Genomic DNA, 17,794 nt, shown 5'->3' with positions numbered 1-17,794 from the left:
GGTCTTATGAGGAGTGGCAGAGTCCTCACAGACAGACTCTAACTGGGATTCCACCCTCACCACCTGACATTGGAGATCCAGGCAACAGGTGAGGGTCGGACAGTGCAGAGTGTACAGGAGCAGCCGGTGGAAGGAACCCCCCTGGGGACGGGAGGTGCAGCCTGTGGGACATTTCCCAGAGATGGCTCAAGTTGCGCTGAACCAGCTCTTTAGGAGAGCTTGGGGGACCCAGATCCAGTGACAATTCCGGCTGAGTGGTCGTCACTGTGAGTCCGTTCAGTTGACCTCCTGACCCCTGCACACACACAGTGAGGGTATCACTGTTGGTTAATTGCCCAGACTGAGGTCTGAGCTCAGCAAGGTGTTTATTCCTCAGCCTTCATGCTGTGCTGTGCTGAGTGAGACCCTGTGTATTCATTACACTGAATATAGTGTCCCAGTGAGTGACACAGGACACGGACACAACAGTACACTCACACACAGCAATATGGTTCCTGACTCACTCAAACAGTAATATCACATTCACAATAATCTCACTCAGCAATGTTTGTCTGAGAAACCCTCTCTCCCTGTGTGCTGGGACCGCACAGAGGAAGAACTAACAACATGGAAATGGAGAGAATTCCTGGAATAGAGCGCTATAAAGAGGACATAGAGGAGAGTTTGTAGATTAATGTGGGTAGTGCACGTGGGAACATCCTCCAGCAGCAAGTGACTGGTGAGGGAAGGGTTAAACCGTTGGGTGAAAATGAGGTGGGATTGGCTTGAAATTCACTCTGGAGTGTTGGGGATGGGATGGGGAGTTGGGGATCGAGGTGTCCACAAGGTTCTCCTTTATTCATCTTTCATCTCTCCCTCACACCCTCAGAGCCCATGTCAGGAGTAAACATCACAGTTCAGAACATCACTGGGACTTGTAACCTCACCCTGACCTGTTCCGTGACCTCTGGCAACCCTGCCGGCTTCAGTTGGTGGAGAGGAGAAGTCACAGGAGACAACAGCAGCCATCACTTCTGGAAAGATGGAAAGACGATACAGGTTGATTGCACAGCAGAGATCGAGGATGATGTGTACAGGTGTGAGGCCAGCAACTCCATCAGTGAGGACACCGCACAGGTCCGGCTGGGGGACGTCTGTAATCTGGACACACGTCGTGAGTGTCAGAGGAAGAAGCTGGGATTTAGTTATCTCCCCGTCCCAGGAGTGTGAGATGGGACAGCACAGAGCAGCTTCAGTTTGTATCTATTCTGCACTCTGACAGTGTTTGAGAGGATACTGTAGAGAACCATTTACTTTATCGGCAACCTTCATTTTTTGTATTTTATACTCAGGCCTCTGCTCATATTTGCCAGCACAGCCTGGGTGAGGAACTGCAGTACATTTTGCAGAAGGTCCACACTGAATCAACTGTGCTCTGTTGCTGGAGGGAGGGAGTGATTAGATTGGAGGGAAGGATTATTTTGGATAGCTGAGGCACTGAGTGTTCAGGGAGGTGGAGGCTGAGCTTGAGGAGAGGGGTTACTGAGGGCCAGTGTGAGGGAGCTGGATTAAAATCAGTGGAAATACAATCCATGGCACATATGCTGGGGAAGGGGGTTTACTGAGAGTTTTCTTTTTGACAGAATTGGACTAATATTTGTGGAGATCTGGTCTATGATACAGGACCCTTGCTGTGAGTGATTTTAGAGGGGGAATGTGAGAGTTGGATTAACCTGTGAGTGTCATGGTCCAGATCGGGGTCCCTTTAATTCGCCCTTCCTCACCGGAGCAACCCTGTCCAGTTACCTCGCCAAAGCGAGCCTGCAAAGTTTCCTCACCAAGGTGGGTCCGTCAGTTAACCCGCCGGAGGGAATCAAGAACCGTTGTTTACTGTTCCCGGGCCGAGTCGAGAGCTCGCCACTACCCGGAGGCTCCAAGTCAAGTCCTGGGCCTGGCGGTCTGTGATTCCTGTCCTACCCCCTTGTCTGAATCCCTTCTTTGTCCCTCTCGCCTCTAGCCCTCGTCTGCAGCCCCCGCCTGTACTTCAGTCTAGTTCCATCACCAGAGCTAGATAGATACTGTCTGGTGTTCATTCGTGTTGGTCTTGTCTTGTCTTGTCCTCGCCTCCGTGGGGGTAAGTCAGGCTGTCTTGCCATTGCCCCACGGGGGGTCATGTCTTGTCACGTCTTGTCCTCGCCTCCGTGGGGTAGATCAGGCCGTCTTGCCGTTGCCCCGTAGCGGGATCATGTTCTGTCTTGTCGTGTCCTCGCCTCCGTGGGATAAGTCAGGCCGTCTCTACGTTGCCCCGCGGAGGGTCATGAGTCCCGGCCCTATGTCCTGTGCCCAAGGAGGGGTCCCGACTCTGTGTTCTGTGTATGTGTCTATGGTTCCATGTACCTGCTCTCCCGAGACCGAGGCTCTGTTTTCCCATGTTCCTCCTCTCCCTAGCCCATGTCATGTCCATGCCTGGTTCTGGGGTCCGAGCCCGAGGCAAGACCCAGGTACTGGGTCCTTGCCCAGTCTTGGGCTTGGAGTCCATACCCTAGCCTCTTCATGTCTCCTCTAGTTCTGGGAGCCGCTTCCGAGTTCTAGACCAGACCCTTGGTCCCAGCCTAGTCGTAGTCCTCAGTCCTTGACCAGTTCGCTATTTCCTGCTCGTGCCTTGCTCTCCTGGTATCGAACAATAAACTAAATCTAAGTAACCTCACAGGATGTGTCTTGCATTTGAGTCCACCCTTGCTGCCAATGCACCCTCCAGTGTAACAGTGAGTCCATAGACACGAAGCCTGGAGCAGCCGGAACAGGACACTGACTCAGTCTCCGATCATCACACAATGGGGAAAATTGTTGCGACGTTTGCAGACACGAAGCCCGGAGCAGCCGGATCAGGACATTGACTCAGCCTCAGTTCTGCGGGGAACGGGGCAAATCTCACTGAGCAGTAATGGACAGTGTCAGGGAGCTGGATCAACATCATCAGAGATACAGACAGGGACAAAGACACGAGGGGAGAGGGGCTGCAGAGGGATAGTGTGAGGGAACAGGATTAACATCAGTGGAGAAACAGTCTGTGGCACTGGAGACTGAGGAAGAGGGGTTTCTGAGGAACTAGGTAAGGGAGATTGAATGACATCACTGGACATACATTTAGTGACTCCGGGAGTTTGTGGAGAGGAGGGATGAAGGGAAAACGTGAGGAACTCAGTCAGTATCAGTGGATACATTCAGTGATACACGGTGATGGGGAAGAGGGGTTCCTGGTGACAGTGTCAGGAAGCAGTGTCACCACGGTTCCGATATGGCCCAAGTGCGGAGTGAGAGACACTGAAACAGGTCGATAGTTCAGACTTTAATTCAAAAAAGGGAAAATAAAACAATAAATGCTAGGCCAAGCAGGGTCGTTAACTAAAACTCTCAAAAGGGAAATGAAGCCTACACTGCGGCCGAAAAGAATATCTAAACATTAAACGAATACCGTTAGTCTTCAGAGTCAGTTGGTTTTGAAAGTCCAATGGCTCAGGGACGGCCGAATGCAAAATGGCAGTGAAGCTTTGCTATGCTCTGTCCAAGTCTCGACAAGCACTACGACGACAAGAATGTAGTTAAATACTATCACGATTAAATAATAATTACCCAACACGTGCAAATTCACAAGTGCGATTGCCGTATCTACTGTGCTGCCGAATCTGTGGTTGTGACAAGCGAGGGTAATATCAGACACAAAACAATCATAAGACCATAAGACCATAAGATATAGGAGCAGAAGTAGGCCATTCAGCCCATCCATCCTGCTCCACCATTCAATCATGGGCTGATCCAATTCTTCCAGTCATCCCCACTCCCCTGCTTTCACCGCACACCCTTTGGTGCCCTGGCTAATCAAGAACCTCCCTATCTCTGCCTTAAATACACCCTTGGCCTTCACAGCCGCTCGTGGCAACACATTCCACAGATTTACCACCCTCTGACTAAATTTCTCCGCAACTCAGTTCTAAAAGAACGTCCTTCAATCCTGAAGTCAGTGAGAAAGAACTGGATGAACATGAGTGGATTTGCAGTCGATGGTACAGGCACTGAGAAAGAGGGGTTATCGAGGGAATGGATGAGGGAAATGATTAACAGCAGTGGAGAGAGTCTGTGTTACAGGGAACTGAGGATGTGTGAGGGGTGACTGAGGGATTGGATGAGTTTTAGAGAACATCTTTTCTTTCCTCGCTGTTTAAGGCCACAGGGTCTCTGTATTTCTGGGAGATTTTTTGTACCTTTGTTTGAGAAGATGGGAACTTCAGTTTTGGTTCCTCTACCATTTCCTTAATTCCTGTCACAAACATTTCCAAATATGTCTGTCAACTGTATTCTTCTTCTGTGTACCTGTGGGAGCACCACAGTGTAGAAGGGTGGTGGAGGGCTGTGATGTGATATTGACTAGGGGATGAGGGGACTGAGGGGTATTGGAGAGGAGGAGAAGGGAGGGGAGTGATGTAATGGTGATTGGAGGAATGGGGATGGAGAGAGGACTGAGGGGTATTGGAGGGGAGGTGAGAGGTGCAGGACAGTGATGTAATGGTGATTAGAGGAAATGGGGAGCAAGGCGATTGAGGGGTATTGGAGAGGAGAGGAGAGGTGCAGGACAGTGATGTGATGTTGATTGGAGGGAATGTAGATGGAGGGACTGAGGCATATTGGAATGGAGGAGAAGGGAGGGGAGTGATTTGATAGTGATTGGAGAGAATGGGGACTGAGGGGACTGATGGGTATCGGAGGGGAGTAGTGCAGGACCATGATATGATGGAGATTGGAGGGAATGGGGTGGAGGGTCTGAAGGATGTTGGAAGGGAGGGGAGCGGGGTGGAGAGGTGGGGTTTGGAGGGTAGTTACGTGATGGTGATTGTAGAGTACTGAGGGACCGTGTTGAGGTGACAGGGAGTTTTCTTCGACTGAGGAGGGATGGAGTGAATTCATCAATCCTGTGTCACTGGGAACGTGAGGACTGGATTCATCAGGAAATCTTTTCTCCTCTTTGTTACAGCCCCTAAAGCAACAGCAGCGGGAGATGCAGTGACCTGGGTGATCAGATTGTTAGTGATGTGGACCCTCCTGATCTTTGCCCTCACTGTGGTCCTCACGGTCACATGGAGGAGAAGACCTGAGGGAAGGGAAGTAACTTCAGGGACTGAAGGCAAGTGTATCTGACACTCTGTCATTGAGTCTAGTATTTGGGGGAGGCAGAGTGAGGGGGTGGGTAGAGAGGGGACAACTGGGATGGGAGAGAGGGGTTAGATGGGGTAAAGTGGGAATAGTTTCAGTACAGACCCTGTCACCTCTGCTTTCTGTCCCACAGACCCACTGGAGACAGGCATCATTTACACAGATCTTCAGAAGAATCGCAGTGTTCTCTGACTTCCTCTGCTGTCCATGGGGTCAAACAGCACCGAAACCGGCCCTTTGATCCATGAGTGAACACCGATCATCAAACACCACTTTACAGCAATACCATTTCATTAATCCCATCACCTCCCCCACATTCTACCCCTCATCCTCTCAGTGGGGGCAATTTATAGTGGCCAATTAACCCTCCACCCTTGTCTCTTTGGAATCTGGGAGGAAATGGGAGCACCCGGGGTAACCCGTGCCTTCACTGGGAGAACATGCAAACTCCACACAGATGGAATCTAAAACCAGTTTTAAACTGGGTTTTCTGGAGTTGTGAGACAGCAGAACTTTCTGCTGCCCATCTGTATGTATCCCCCCTGGTCACCCTCAGGGTCGCTCGGCTCGCTGTCGTCTAGGGAAACAGCCCTCGGCCCCGCCAAACTGGGTAATTAGTTTGTGTGGATGCTGTGTGATGTACCCATCCCGCCCAAATAACAGACAATACACCAGATACGATTAAATGATTTACAGTTTATAGATATTACTGGAACTATATAATTAATAGAGAATAAAATATAAAAGGAAAATAAAAGGCGCCACACTTATCAAAGTTCAATCTTTTCGTGCACAAAACAGTTGGAGCTCAAGACTCTTCTTCTTCACCCTGCAACCCCTCGCACCACCTCAACCGGCCACCTGGGACCAACAACGGTGGTCGAACAGACGCTCCACACGAGTCCGTCTCCGTCTCCCCTTCTCGCCGAACACCCCGCTCGGGGTCCGATCCAGTTAGCGAACTCACAGCACCTGGTCCATCCTCTGACTGTCTCTCCCGCCTTTTCCCCCCAAAACCCCGTGCATACAATATCTTACAGACACCCCACAGCCATAACAATTAACCCAATCGGTTCATTTGTCTTCCTATCAGTAGATAATCCAAAACAAACCGCCAACGCAAAAACATTCTCAGCGTTTAACATAACAAAGAAGCCATTTTAATTAACCTACACAGTAACAAAAAAGACGAAACCCCCTTACACTCTCCACCCACCAAATAAAGTCATGTCCTCATGACTTCTAAATAACTCGCCAACCAGTCCTGCAGACACCCAACACACACGTACACAGATACACACAGTGACAGAGTTCCCCAAACAGTGGACCTTACGCCTGCCCCACGGGCGCTACATAGGCCAACCTACCTGGGAGCTTCTTAACCCTCCGAGACCTCCGTACCCCCTCACCTAAACCCAAAAGGCTCAGACACTACTAGGGATACCTCGGGCTGCTTGCCAACTCCTCTCTCTCTCAGGCCACCACTACAGCTCGGAGCCCCCACTCCCGTGTCCGGGGCCCCGCCTCTCCTCTTTCCTGGTCCTGCCGTAACTGAGACTGCCCACAGCTAGCCCTCCCCACTACAGCTGACTCAGTGGGAGAAGGGCCAAAGGTCTCTTCCTCAATCACGGGGAAGTTAGCGAAAGGCAGCATGTACCACATGTCCGGCACATCATCCTTCGAATCCGTATCCTTCCTCATTCCCTCGATCGGTAGCTGCTATTTGAGTTTCTCCAAACTGAAACATTTAGCTGGGGCTACCCCTTCAGCCTCCTGCAGTCGAGACGGCAGCTTCTTCGGGGACTCCTTCAACTCTCGCCACAGCCTCAGTAGTTCTGACTCAGGGTTCCTGGCCATCTCAATCTGGGACGCAGTTACCCCACCAGCTTCTTCCTCCCTGACCTGAAAAGCAGCAGTTAAAGGACGTTCAGCCTCCGGTTGTTTCTTCCTGAGGATGTCTTCCAGGTCAACTTTCAGTTTTTCCACTTTATTTAAACTCTCGATAGTCATCTTCAGGTTCCTTTCAAGCGTCCGCCTCCCTTTTCTGAGATCTGTCCTCCATTTCTTCACCTCCTCGGGAGTGTAGTCAAACTCCCCTCCCTGGGCTCTCAATTTTCTGTTGGCCTTAGTCAGAACACTTCCCTGATCTTCCCCAACTTGTAAGTCTTCCAATCTTTTCTGAATCGACGTCTTGAATTTCCGCTAATCCCTTCGAAGGTGGGTTATTGTTTCTTCTCGCTGGATTAATTCATCAGTACATGACCGCAGTGTCGGCTCGGAATTCCGTTGCTCCTTCTCCACGTTGACGGGCGTGAATTCCAAGTCTGCAATGGTTGCCCCACAAATGTGGCACTCAGTCTCCAGCCGGCATTTCTGAGCACTCAGTTCAGCGGTGCAAATCCCCTCTCTCGCCTGTGTCTCATTCAGATTGACGACCTGGGTTTCCATCCCCAGGTCCTCCACTGTCTGCTCCAACACCAGGAAGTTCAACTGGTATGTCGGGTCAATTTTCTCACATTGCACCAAACTCCTCTGGCCAAAAACTCCTCCACATTTGACACTTCGCTTCGGTCGCCCGGGCTCAGCCACTCGCCTCGCCTCATAGTACCCCCAGGCGAATCCAAACTCTAGGCGGTCATCCACATACACCAAAACTCCACACACCTTCACTTCCCACATGCTCTTCCTCATGCCCCATGGTAAGGATGCAGGGGCTCCGGATATGCCCTTGGGCATCTTTTCGTATCAGAGTAATCCTAAGGAACTAACAATGGCCATCATCGGCTCGACAGCCCCACTCCTCGGGATCTGGCAACATCCACTCCTCAGATCCAGCACATTAAACCGCATCGCATAATCCGCACACACGCTGCCTCCATCTTCCACGCCGCCAGGGTCGAGTTGCTGCAACCACTCTCTCACTGATGTGTCTTCAGCGGTCAACTCCCGTCCCTCGTGGTAGTTCGGAGCATCTACTAAGAGGGTCTCACCCTCAGCTACTTTCCCCAAACCGTACCACAGCTGGGTCTCGTTTAAATTCGGTACCGGCTCAAGGCTGCTACACACGTCCTCAGAAGCAACTCGACATACTGGGTGCCCAGACAATGCCTCCATGAGCTCCAGGGTCATTAACCAATCATCGTCTTCTGGATAACTACTGACACTAGTATCCAAAATCTCCGGTGCCCTTGCGGTTGTCAAGGATAAATGCTTCAGACACCGGTTGTAAAACGAACTGTACAACAACTTGACCTGTGCCCCGGGGTCGAGGATAGCGTTAGCATCGCTTCCCTCTATCCATAGCGACACCCTGGGGCGTGGCCCCTCTAAGCCTTCAGGAATACGGTCTTTTCCTTTCGGAAGTTCATCGGTACATTGCGGGGAACGTGCTTCCCCTGAGACCCCAAGCCGTTCCCCACTGGGCCTCCACTAAGTTTCCCGACACCTCTCTGATCAGCTGAACAACTGAAGGAGGGGCTGATCCCCTGAAATGATCCCCCTGGCCCTGCAAGCAATTTAGCCGCCCTCCTAGCCAGAGAAGACACACTGAAAACGTTCCCCCCTCTTTCAAATAACTGACAGCTGTCACTACGGTGTAAGTGAACCTGACAGCTCTAACACCGTCACCAGCCCGCCTACTCAAACTTTCAACCAATCCCTGTCGCTCTCCCTCAACCGAGCACTGCCACTCATCTAACAACTGAGAGATCCGCTCCGCCCATGTCTCGCACGCCTCCGCCCCTCTTGGGGTGGACACTATCCCAAACGCCAGGCAAAGCCTGCCAGAGCTAGATCATTTATTTGCAGACCCTACCTCCAAATCAGACCACCCTTTCCTCTCTCTCCCAACAGCATGGACAGCCCCGAGTTCCACATCCAACTCGTCAATGCTAGTCTGAACTCGAACAAAGACCTCACTCACCATGCATACAGCAATAACCAGCAAATAACCCACAGAGACACACATTACTGATTTAAAGAGGGCAACCACACAGCATACCAGTAGATCCAATCCCAGACGAACCCCTACTATGTAGCCTCCCCGGCCACCCTCAGGGTCGCTCAGCTTGCCATTGCCTAGGGAAACAGCCCTCGGCCCCACAAACTGGATAATTCGTTTGTGTGGATGCTGTGTGATGTACCCCACCCCGCCCAAATAACAGACAATACACCAGATATGATTAAATGATTTACAGTTTATAGATATTACTGGAACTATATAATTAATAGAGAATAAAATATAAAAGGAAAATAAAAGGTGCCACACTTATCAAAGTTCAATCTCTTCGTGAACAAACAGTTGGAGCTCAGGACCCTTCTCCTTCACCCTGCAACCCGTCGGACCACCTCGACCGGCCGCCTGGGACCAACAACGGTGGTCGAACAGACGCTCCACATGAGTCCATCTCCATCTCCTTTCCTCGCGGAACGCCCTCCTCGGGGTATGACCCCGTTAGCGGACTCACAGCACCTGGTCCATCCTCTGTCTCTCTCTCTCTCCCGCCTTCTCCCCCCAAAACCCCGTGCATACAATCTCTTACAGACACCCCACAGGCATAACAATTAACCCAATTGGTTCATTTGTCCTCCTATCAGTAGATTATCCAAAACAAACTGCAAGCGCAAGAACTTTCTCAGTGTTTAACATAACAAAGAAGCATTCCCAAGTATAACATAACAAAGAATCATTCCCAAGTATAACATAACAAAGAAGCCATTTTAATAAGCCCCTACAGTAACAAAAAAGACGAAACCCCCTTACATATATGTGTTTTCTCTCTCATTCCAGAGACAGCTGGACTCCAGCACCATTTTCTGTTTCACAGCCTCAACCACTTCCTGCCACCATGTTACAACTTTGCAAGGCTTTCACCAAGGTCGCACACTTCTTGTGTCACTGAAACCCTTCATTCGTATTCTCTGCCTTGTCGATTAAACTGTTGTTTTTTGATTTCAGTGGCTCTGTTTCATCTGACTGACCTGTGCCAGCCTCTCACTGGATCCGGCACAAGGCCACAAACAGTATTAATTTATTGCTCTTACCCCATGTCACTTCCTTTGTTCAACCCAGTTCATCCAAATATGCAGCTCAGTCTTCCTCAGGTCACACAGGCTGTTTCTTTGATAAGCCTGACAGTCTGACAAAATCAAAATGAGCTTTTTATTTGGAAATGATCTCTTATTTATCAGATTGTTGACCCCAGTGCATCTAATTTTTGCTGCTCTGATGAAACCATCCCTGGGGGTAGCCAGCTCACAAAATGGTGGCCGCAGAGAACACACATAAAATGGCAGCCTTCATTCCTTCCACTACAAAGAATATATTTGTTTTTACTATTTCCCCTGTCCCTGGGTCATTCAGTGTTCTACAGTTTTTTAATACCTTCATGACTGACAATCCACAGGGTGAGGATTTAATCCCTTGGGTTGTTGTATGAAAGCTTCAGACTTCAGGGAGATGAGATTGTTTGGTCAGGTGGGCAGAGAAAGAGTCAAATGGAAAATAAAATGCAGTTTGTGTTGGATCAGGGTAAATGGACGTTCCTCTATTCAGAGGCTGTGTCCTCTGGTCCTACACTCCTTCACCATAAGAAGCATTTTCTTATGTCCTCTGTCGCGGTCTTTCAACATTCGATAGGTTTCAATGAAATTTCCACTCATTCTTCCAAATTTCAGTGAGTACAGGCCCAGAGCCATCAAATGCTCCTCATATGCTCTACAACATGAAATCATTGGAAGTGAGTCCATAGGTTGTGGAATCAATTCAGAGTTGTGGTGTGTGAAGTTATCCACACTGGTTCAGGAGTCTGATGTGTAACTGTTCCTGAACCTGGTGGTGTGGAACCTGAGGTCTGTATCTCCTTTCTGACAGCAGCAATGAAAGGAGATTATGGACTGGATGGTCGGGGTCCTTGATAATGCACGTTGCTTTCTTGTCGCAGTGCTCCTTGTAGATCTGCTCAGTGGTGGGGAGGGTTTTTCTTGTGATGGACTGGGCCATATCCACCACTTTATGTTGGCTTTTCTGTTCTTTTGGTCAGGACTGTGGTGATGAGATAAAAGATCAGTCAGAGTCTCATTGATTGTGGAGCAGGAACAAGGGGCCAAAAATCCTCCTGGTTTTATTGTTCTTATTTGGTGTGAGGTGAAATACTGACATCAGTCAGTCCACTCGTGACATCGAGCGCTGTGGCTTTCTGCTTGTGATCACACCTCTGTATTTCACCTTCTGCACAACACCTACTTTCTTGTCAACTGCTGTTCACAACATACTGACTAGGGGATGAAGCTTTGTGCAGCCCACCAACGTCTACACTGTTCTGTGAGAACAATGAACACCAGGCATCTGCTGATCTCCTGTTGGCTAACTCTCTGCGCCTCACTCTGTAAGTTTGATTCAGAGCAAGTCTTTGTCTTTAAAATCCTTCTCTCCAGGTTCTCTGTTACTTTGTGGACTTGGGCATTTCTGGGTCCTTCACTACCAGGGCACGGAGAGTGTAGGTTGGACACAGTGAAGCTGTCTCTCCTGTCACACTCTCATAAAACACGAGTTTGACATGGAGAGCAAGAAAAGTTTGGTTACTGGTGGGTTTTGGGACAGAGGATTGACTTTTTCTGCAGCCATAGAACCATCCTGCTTCTAATTCTGGAAACAGAGCTTGAGAAACAGGTATCAGTTGTTCACAGGATTGGGAAGGATTGGCAGGGATGTGGAATTCAGTACATGTGACTCAGGACCCCTCCGAACCCAGGAACTGGGATCTGGTCTGGAGATATTTCATGGGTAAAGATCTTGATGGGGAATTGCTGTTGGAATGGTGGATGATGGGGGCAGGAAGTGGCGGGTGTGGGGGGCACTGGAATGCAGAAAGAGAGTGGAAATTGTTAACAGTCATCTCCCTTTTTGGTGCAAGTGCTGGGTTTCTCTCTCTCTTGGCAGACAGACTGTCGATCTGTCAATAGCCCAAATTACAAAATTGGACATGGAAGCAGTGAGAGACAATGATAAATAAAATCCTGATATCATTGCCAGAAATGGTTGTTAACCTGCAGAATGAGTCGTAAGCCTGAGGATTGAGATTGATTATGAACACAGCAAAGGGTCACAGATATATCGTTGAAGAAAGCGAAATAGGAAAGTTGAAGGGTATTAAGAACAGACTGTGAGAGCCGGAATCAGGACATGAAACAAACACAGCAGCAGGTACAACTGTAGTTCCCTTACAGACAGATGTGGGTATTTGTAATGGGGAATGAAGGAACAGTAGAGGAAATAACCATGGCTTTTTATGTGTCTTTGTGGAACACACAAAAACCTGCCAGAAATACAGGATACACAAGTGTTGAATGCAAGTGTAGAAACAAAATCCATCAGCATCAATGACGAAATAACATCATGAAAATGGATAATTGACACAGGCCTGATGATCTCCATCCCGGAGTCTGTGGCAAGGTGTCAGTAGAGTTACTCAACTTCCTGGTTATCACCTGGCAAACTCTACAGTTTAAGGAATGGTTTCTACAGACTGTTTCAAAAAGGAGGGAGAGAGAGAAAACTGGGAACCCCACATCTCCCCAGCTGACACTGGGAGCGGGGACAATGTTGGAATCTGTGATAATGGGTGAGAAATGAATGCTGAAGGGGAATTATCACAAAGTTCACCAGACTGGTTTCTGATGTGGTGGGTCTGACATGTCACTAGTGTGGGTAATAGACTAGGTCTCTATTCAAAAAGTTCAAAATAAGTTTTATTATCAGAGTACGTATATGTCACCACATACAACCCTGAGATTCTTTCTCTGCGGGCATACTTAGCAAATCTATAGAACAGTAACTGTAAACAGGATCAATAGACAACAAATAGCACAAATGCAAATATAAATAAATATCAATAAATAACCTGTTCTTGAACCTGGTGGTGTAGGTCCTGAGGCTCTTGTACCTTCTACCTGATGACAGCAGTGAGAAAAGAGCATGGCCTGGGTGGTGAGGATCTTTGATTATGGCAATGTTTCATGTAGATGCTTTCAGTGGCTGGCAAGGTTTTATCCATGATGTACTGGACCGAATTCAGTACAATTTGTAGGATTTTCCACTCAAATACGTGGTGTTCCCATACCAGGCCATTACGAAGCCAGCCAGCTAACTGTGGTAAATCACTGGGATTCTCCGTTGATCCGGAAATTCTTCTTTCATTGATCGATTTCTAGATATTAAGGAGATCAAGGAAAATGACAAGAAAGTGTTTTAGTCAGGATCAGTTGAATATATTGTGTGGTTCAATGGTAGCACGTCTGCTTCCTGCTCCTGCTCGTCATGTTGACACGAGCTCAGCAAAGTGTTTGTGAACCCGGATCACAAAATGGAACAACAGAGCAGAGAGTGTGAGTGTTTGCATATGTGTGTGTGTGTGTGTGTGTGTGTGTGTGTGTGTGTGTGTTAGAAAGAACATGTACCACACAATGGGAAACTTGAGTAAGGTGTATGTGTCAGAACTATGGGTTGTTTTTAAAGAAGAAAGGGATTTTATCAGTTTGTATGTGGATCGTATTTTCTCAGTGTCACCTCATGGGTACGTAGTGTTCCTTCAATTGTGAACTTTTCGTGTCTAATTGTTTGTCTTTGAACAAAGTGGGTTTTCACTTTGTGTTGCAGGTGTGTCATTTGGGGTCACGAGGATTGTTAATCTCTCTTTGTATTGATCACTTTTATTCAATTTGGGTTGATGTGCTTTCTTGGTCACTGTCTGAGTTGGAGAGACCAGGAGACTATGCTGTTGATATGGATATCTGCTTCAAATCTGTCAACCATCTCTACAGTAGCTGTTTTGATCAGGACAGGGTTGTGTATACACACACAGACTTCCTTGGGTCAACAACTAGATCTTCTGTCTTGATTATGCTGAGGTCTATGTTGTTGTGACACCATGAAAAAAGCATCATGATCACTTTCCTGCAGAGTGAACTCACACATATGATCTTCAGTAGTTTGTTTAGATTTAGTCAAATTCAGTTTGTACTCCTCCTGGTTATCGAGACCCCTCTCCCCTTCCTTGTTGCTCCTCTTCAACCTTCCAGATTTCCCAGCATTGGGGTCCTCCTCCCAACACAGTTTTATGGAATTTAAACTCAGTCTACCTCCCTCGTGATTGGATTCAGTGGAATTCTGATCACAGTCTGTCCCAGTGGAACTGTGCTCTCCTTCTCCAGTACTAATGCCAGTGTCACAGGAACTGAAAGCCACACCAGACTCTGAGTCACTCCTCCCTGATCCCATTAATCGCGTTATGATGTGTTTGTGGGTGGGTAATAATACAAAGATTAAGACATTTGTGGAGAAGTAAAATCTATAGGGAAAGCGGGTGTGGAGGTGTCTCTGACAGGGTGCCATGGGGATAAGCTGGCTACAAGATTATCTGGTCAATGGCTGATTGGGGGCAGTTGGAACAGGGAGAACATGGACAAAAGGAGATTGACGACAATGTATAGACGTGAACTATTGAACAGGAAGCCTGGTCCAGTAGGTCAGGCTAGACACCATCTCCACTACCACATCCAGCTAGATTCTCTTACACCCTTCTGAAGCCAATCACCCCTGGTGGGGCAAAGGCTGCCCTCTATCCATCTAAACAGGGAGGGAATTCTGACCCTCTTGGAGAACAGAAACTGTAGCATTGGACTGTTCACCCTCTTTGCTCCAAGGTCATATGAGGAGTGGCAGAGTCCTCACAGACAGACTCTAACTGGGACTCCACCCTCACCACCTGACTCTGGACGTCCAGGCAATAGGTGAGGGGTGGACAGTGCAGAGTGCACAGGAGCAGCCGGTGCAAGGAACCCCCTGGGGACGGGAGGTGCATCCTGTGGGACATTTCCCAGAGACGGCTCAAGTTGTGCTGAACCAGTTCCGGAGGAGAGCTTGGGGACCCAGATACAGGGACAATTCCAGCTGAATGGTGGTCACCCTGAGTCCGATCAGTCGACTTCCTGACCCCTGCACACACACAGTGAGGTTATCCCAGTATCTCACCCCAAACTTCCTAGTGTGAAGTACCCCTATGAACTGTGCTTTTGAAAAGAGGGAGAGAAAGTTATTTACCACCGATAGCTTATTTGTGTGTGTGTGTGAGTGAGTGTGTGAGTGAGTGTGTGTGAGTGTGAGTGTGAGTGTGAGTGTGAGTGAGAGTGTGTGTGAGTGTGAGTGTGAGTGTGAGTGTGAGTGTGAGTGTGAGTGAGAGAGAGAGAGAGAGAGAGAGAGTGAGAGAGAGAGAGAGAGAGAAAGAAAGACTCACTGTGGGACAGTCACTTTAAGGAACGAGAAAGAACTGGTTAACTGTTGGATTTCTGCTGGAGTTGGACACAGCACGGAGCAGCTCGTAAGTTTCTATGGTGACCGAAGGCGGTGTTATTTAATGGACACTCAATGTTATGATTTTTGGCAGGTTGTTGATACTTCAAGGACTTTTTGCCTGCTTGCATTTCTTCACAGAGTGAGGAAGGAGGAGTTATTTGAGTGACAGTTGATGCGCAGCACAGGAAGATAAAATAGGAGATCAGATGATACAGACCTCAGACACATGTTTGGACACTGAATGAACATTGTTGTGCCCGCAGAAAAAGTGGGTGTTGGAGGATCGATCAGGCGGATCGATCCATCGCTCTTGCAGTGAAAAGAGGAAAGGGGTTGACTGGTGGGGAGTTGTCCATGTGTCCACCCTGACCTGGGGGATAGCTCCACCACAGAAAACCAGTCCCCTTTGTTAAAGTCACAGTCAGTGACTTTCAAAGGATTTCGAAGGACAACGATAAGATCGACGGCGTCAGCTCAGCTGAAGATTCAAATCTCTCCCTCTCTCTCTCTCTCCATCACAACTCAACTCAATACCATGAACTGAACTGACTTTACTCATCATCGTAAGACTGTATTTTTTTACCGCGAGACTTAAAGAAGCTTGGTTTTTCATACATATATTTCCACACTTACTGATACTTACTTATATAAGTAATCATTGCTAATCTGTTTGATCTATTTACATTCATATTACTGTATTGCATAGTTACTAATAAATATTATTAGCTTATAGCAATACTTGACTCCAAAGTGCTTTCCATCTCTGCTGGTTCTTTATTCCTGTCACGGGGTTCGTGACATAAATTCGGGGATATGAACAAATTGGTCGAGAGGCTGGTTTGAATTGGTTGGGGGAAAATCCCTCTTGATTTGGTTGTGTAGAAATACAGCAGAAATAGACATTAGTGTTGTGGAGTTTATGTTGGAACAAACCCCAGAAGCGTTGGATGATGCTACGAGGGTTGTGCTGTTGGGAATTGATCAAAAGTTAGACTAGAGGTGACACTATAATGAGGAGAGCCCAGGTGCAGACGATAATAGCCCAGCATTTTATAGATAAGGGAACGTTTGATGAGGAGGCGTTAGAGTTGTTCGTGGAAGGTGAATCTGCTGAGGATGAGTTTCAGCTTCAGTTGGAAAAATTAAGAATGGAGCATGAATTGAAATTAAAACAATTCAAGAAAGAAGCTAGAGAGGCAGCAAGACAGAGAGAAGAGGCAGAAAGACAGAGACAGCTCGAAAGGGAGAAATGCCAATATGAAGATCACGTGGCAGGAAGACAGAGACAGTTTAAAAGGGAGAGGTGGCAGCAAAGGGGTTTATTGTCGGACCCTGATGATTTTTACAGCTCGGAAGGGTTTGTTTTGTGTGATGAGTTGAAAAGTTGTGTTCCTGATGAGGTAAGGGTACCCAGATGCAGAGGATGCCGCTACCTTGCAGGGGTTTGATAAGAAAGCAGACGAAGTTGTTTTATCCCACGAGGTTGAGTTTACTCCAGAAAAGAGTTTGCCAGAGAATAGCTGTGAGGTTCGGGGTGACCTTGAATTTGAAACTGGGACAAGTGATGACAGCCCAAAAGAGGCAGCTGTTCCGATTGCATGTGTTCAGGTTGTGGAAGTCCCTGTGAGTTCACAGGATTCTGAACCTTATGTTAAAGCTCAGTTAAAGTCTGATGTGTCTGACTTGGTTGAAAAAGGAATTAGAAACAAGAAAGAACAAGGAAAGAGAATGGATGATTGTATTGATAGAGTGAGGAAGGCTAAATACCTTATTAAGATAGACCTGTTAAAAGGATGCTGGGGTGTTCCTTTAACAGAGAGGGCTAAAGAGATATCAGTATTTGTGACACCGTCTAGACTGTATGAGTACAATGTCTAACACTTCGAGATGAAAAATGCAGCAGGGATATTTCAAAGAATGATCAATTCTGCGATTAGAGGTTTAGAAAACACAGGGGCTTATATTGATGATCTGGTTGTATAGAATGACACGTGGGAAGAGCATATTGCAATGGTAGAAAAACTGTTTGACAGGCTTTCCAAGGCCAGTCTTACTGTGAACCTCGCTAAAAGTGAGTTTGTCTATGACACAGTTACATATCTGGGTTATGTGGTGGGCCAAGGCCAACTGGCTTCTGTACAGGCCAATGTTCAAGCGATTGCTGAAGTTCCTGTTCTGACTAGCAAGAAAGCTTTGAGAAGGACTTTGGGAATGGTTGGGTATTACTGTAAGTGTTGTAAGAACTTTGCTGACATT

This window comes from Mobula hypostoma, chromosome 13 (assembly GCF_963921235.1).
Source record: "Mobula hypostoma chromosome 13, sMobHyp1.1, whole genome shotgun sequence".
Classification (NCBI taxonomy): domain Eukaryota; kingdom Metazoa; phylum Chordata; class Chondrichthyes; order Myliobatiformes; family Myliobatidae; genus Mobula; species Mobula hypostoma.
The sequence above is the reverse complement of the archived record's forward strand: the minus strand, read 5'-3'. Positions refer to the sequence as shown.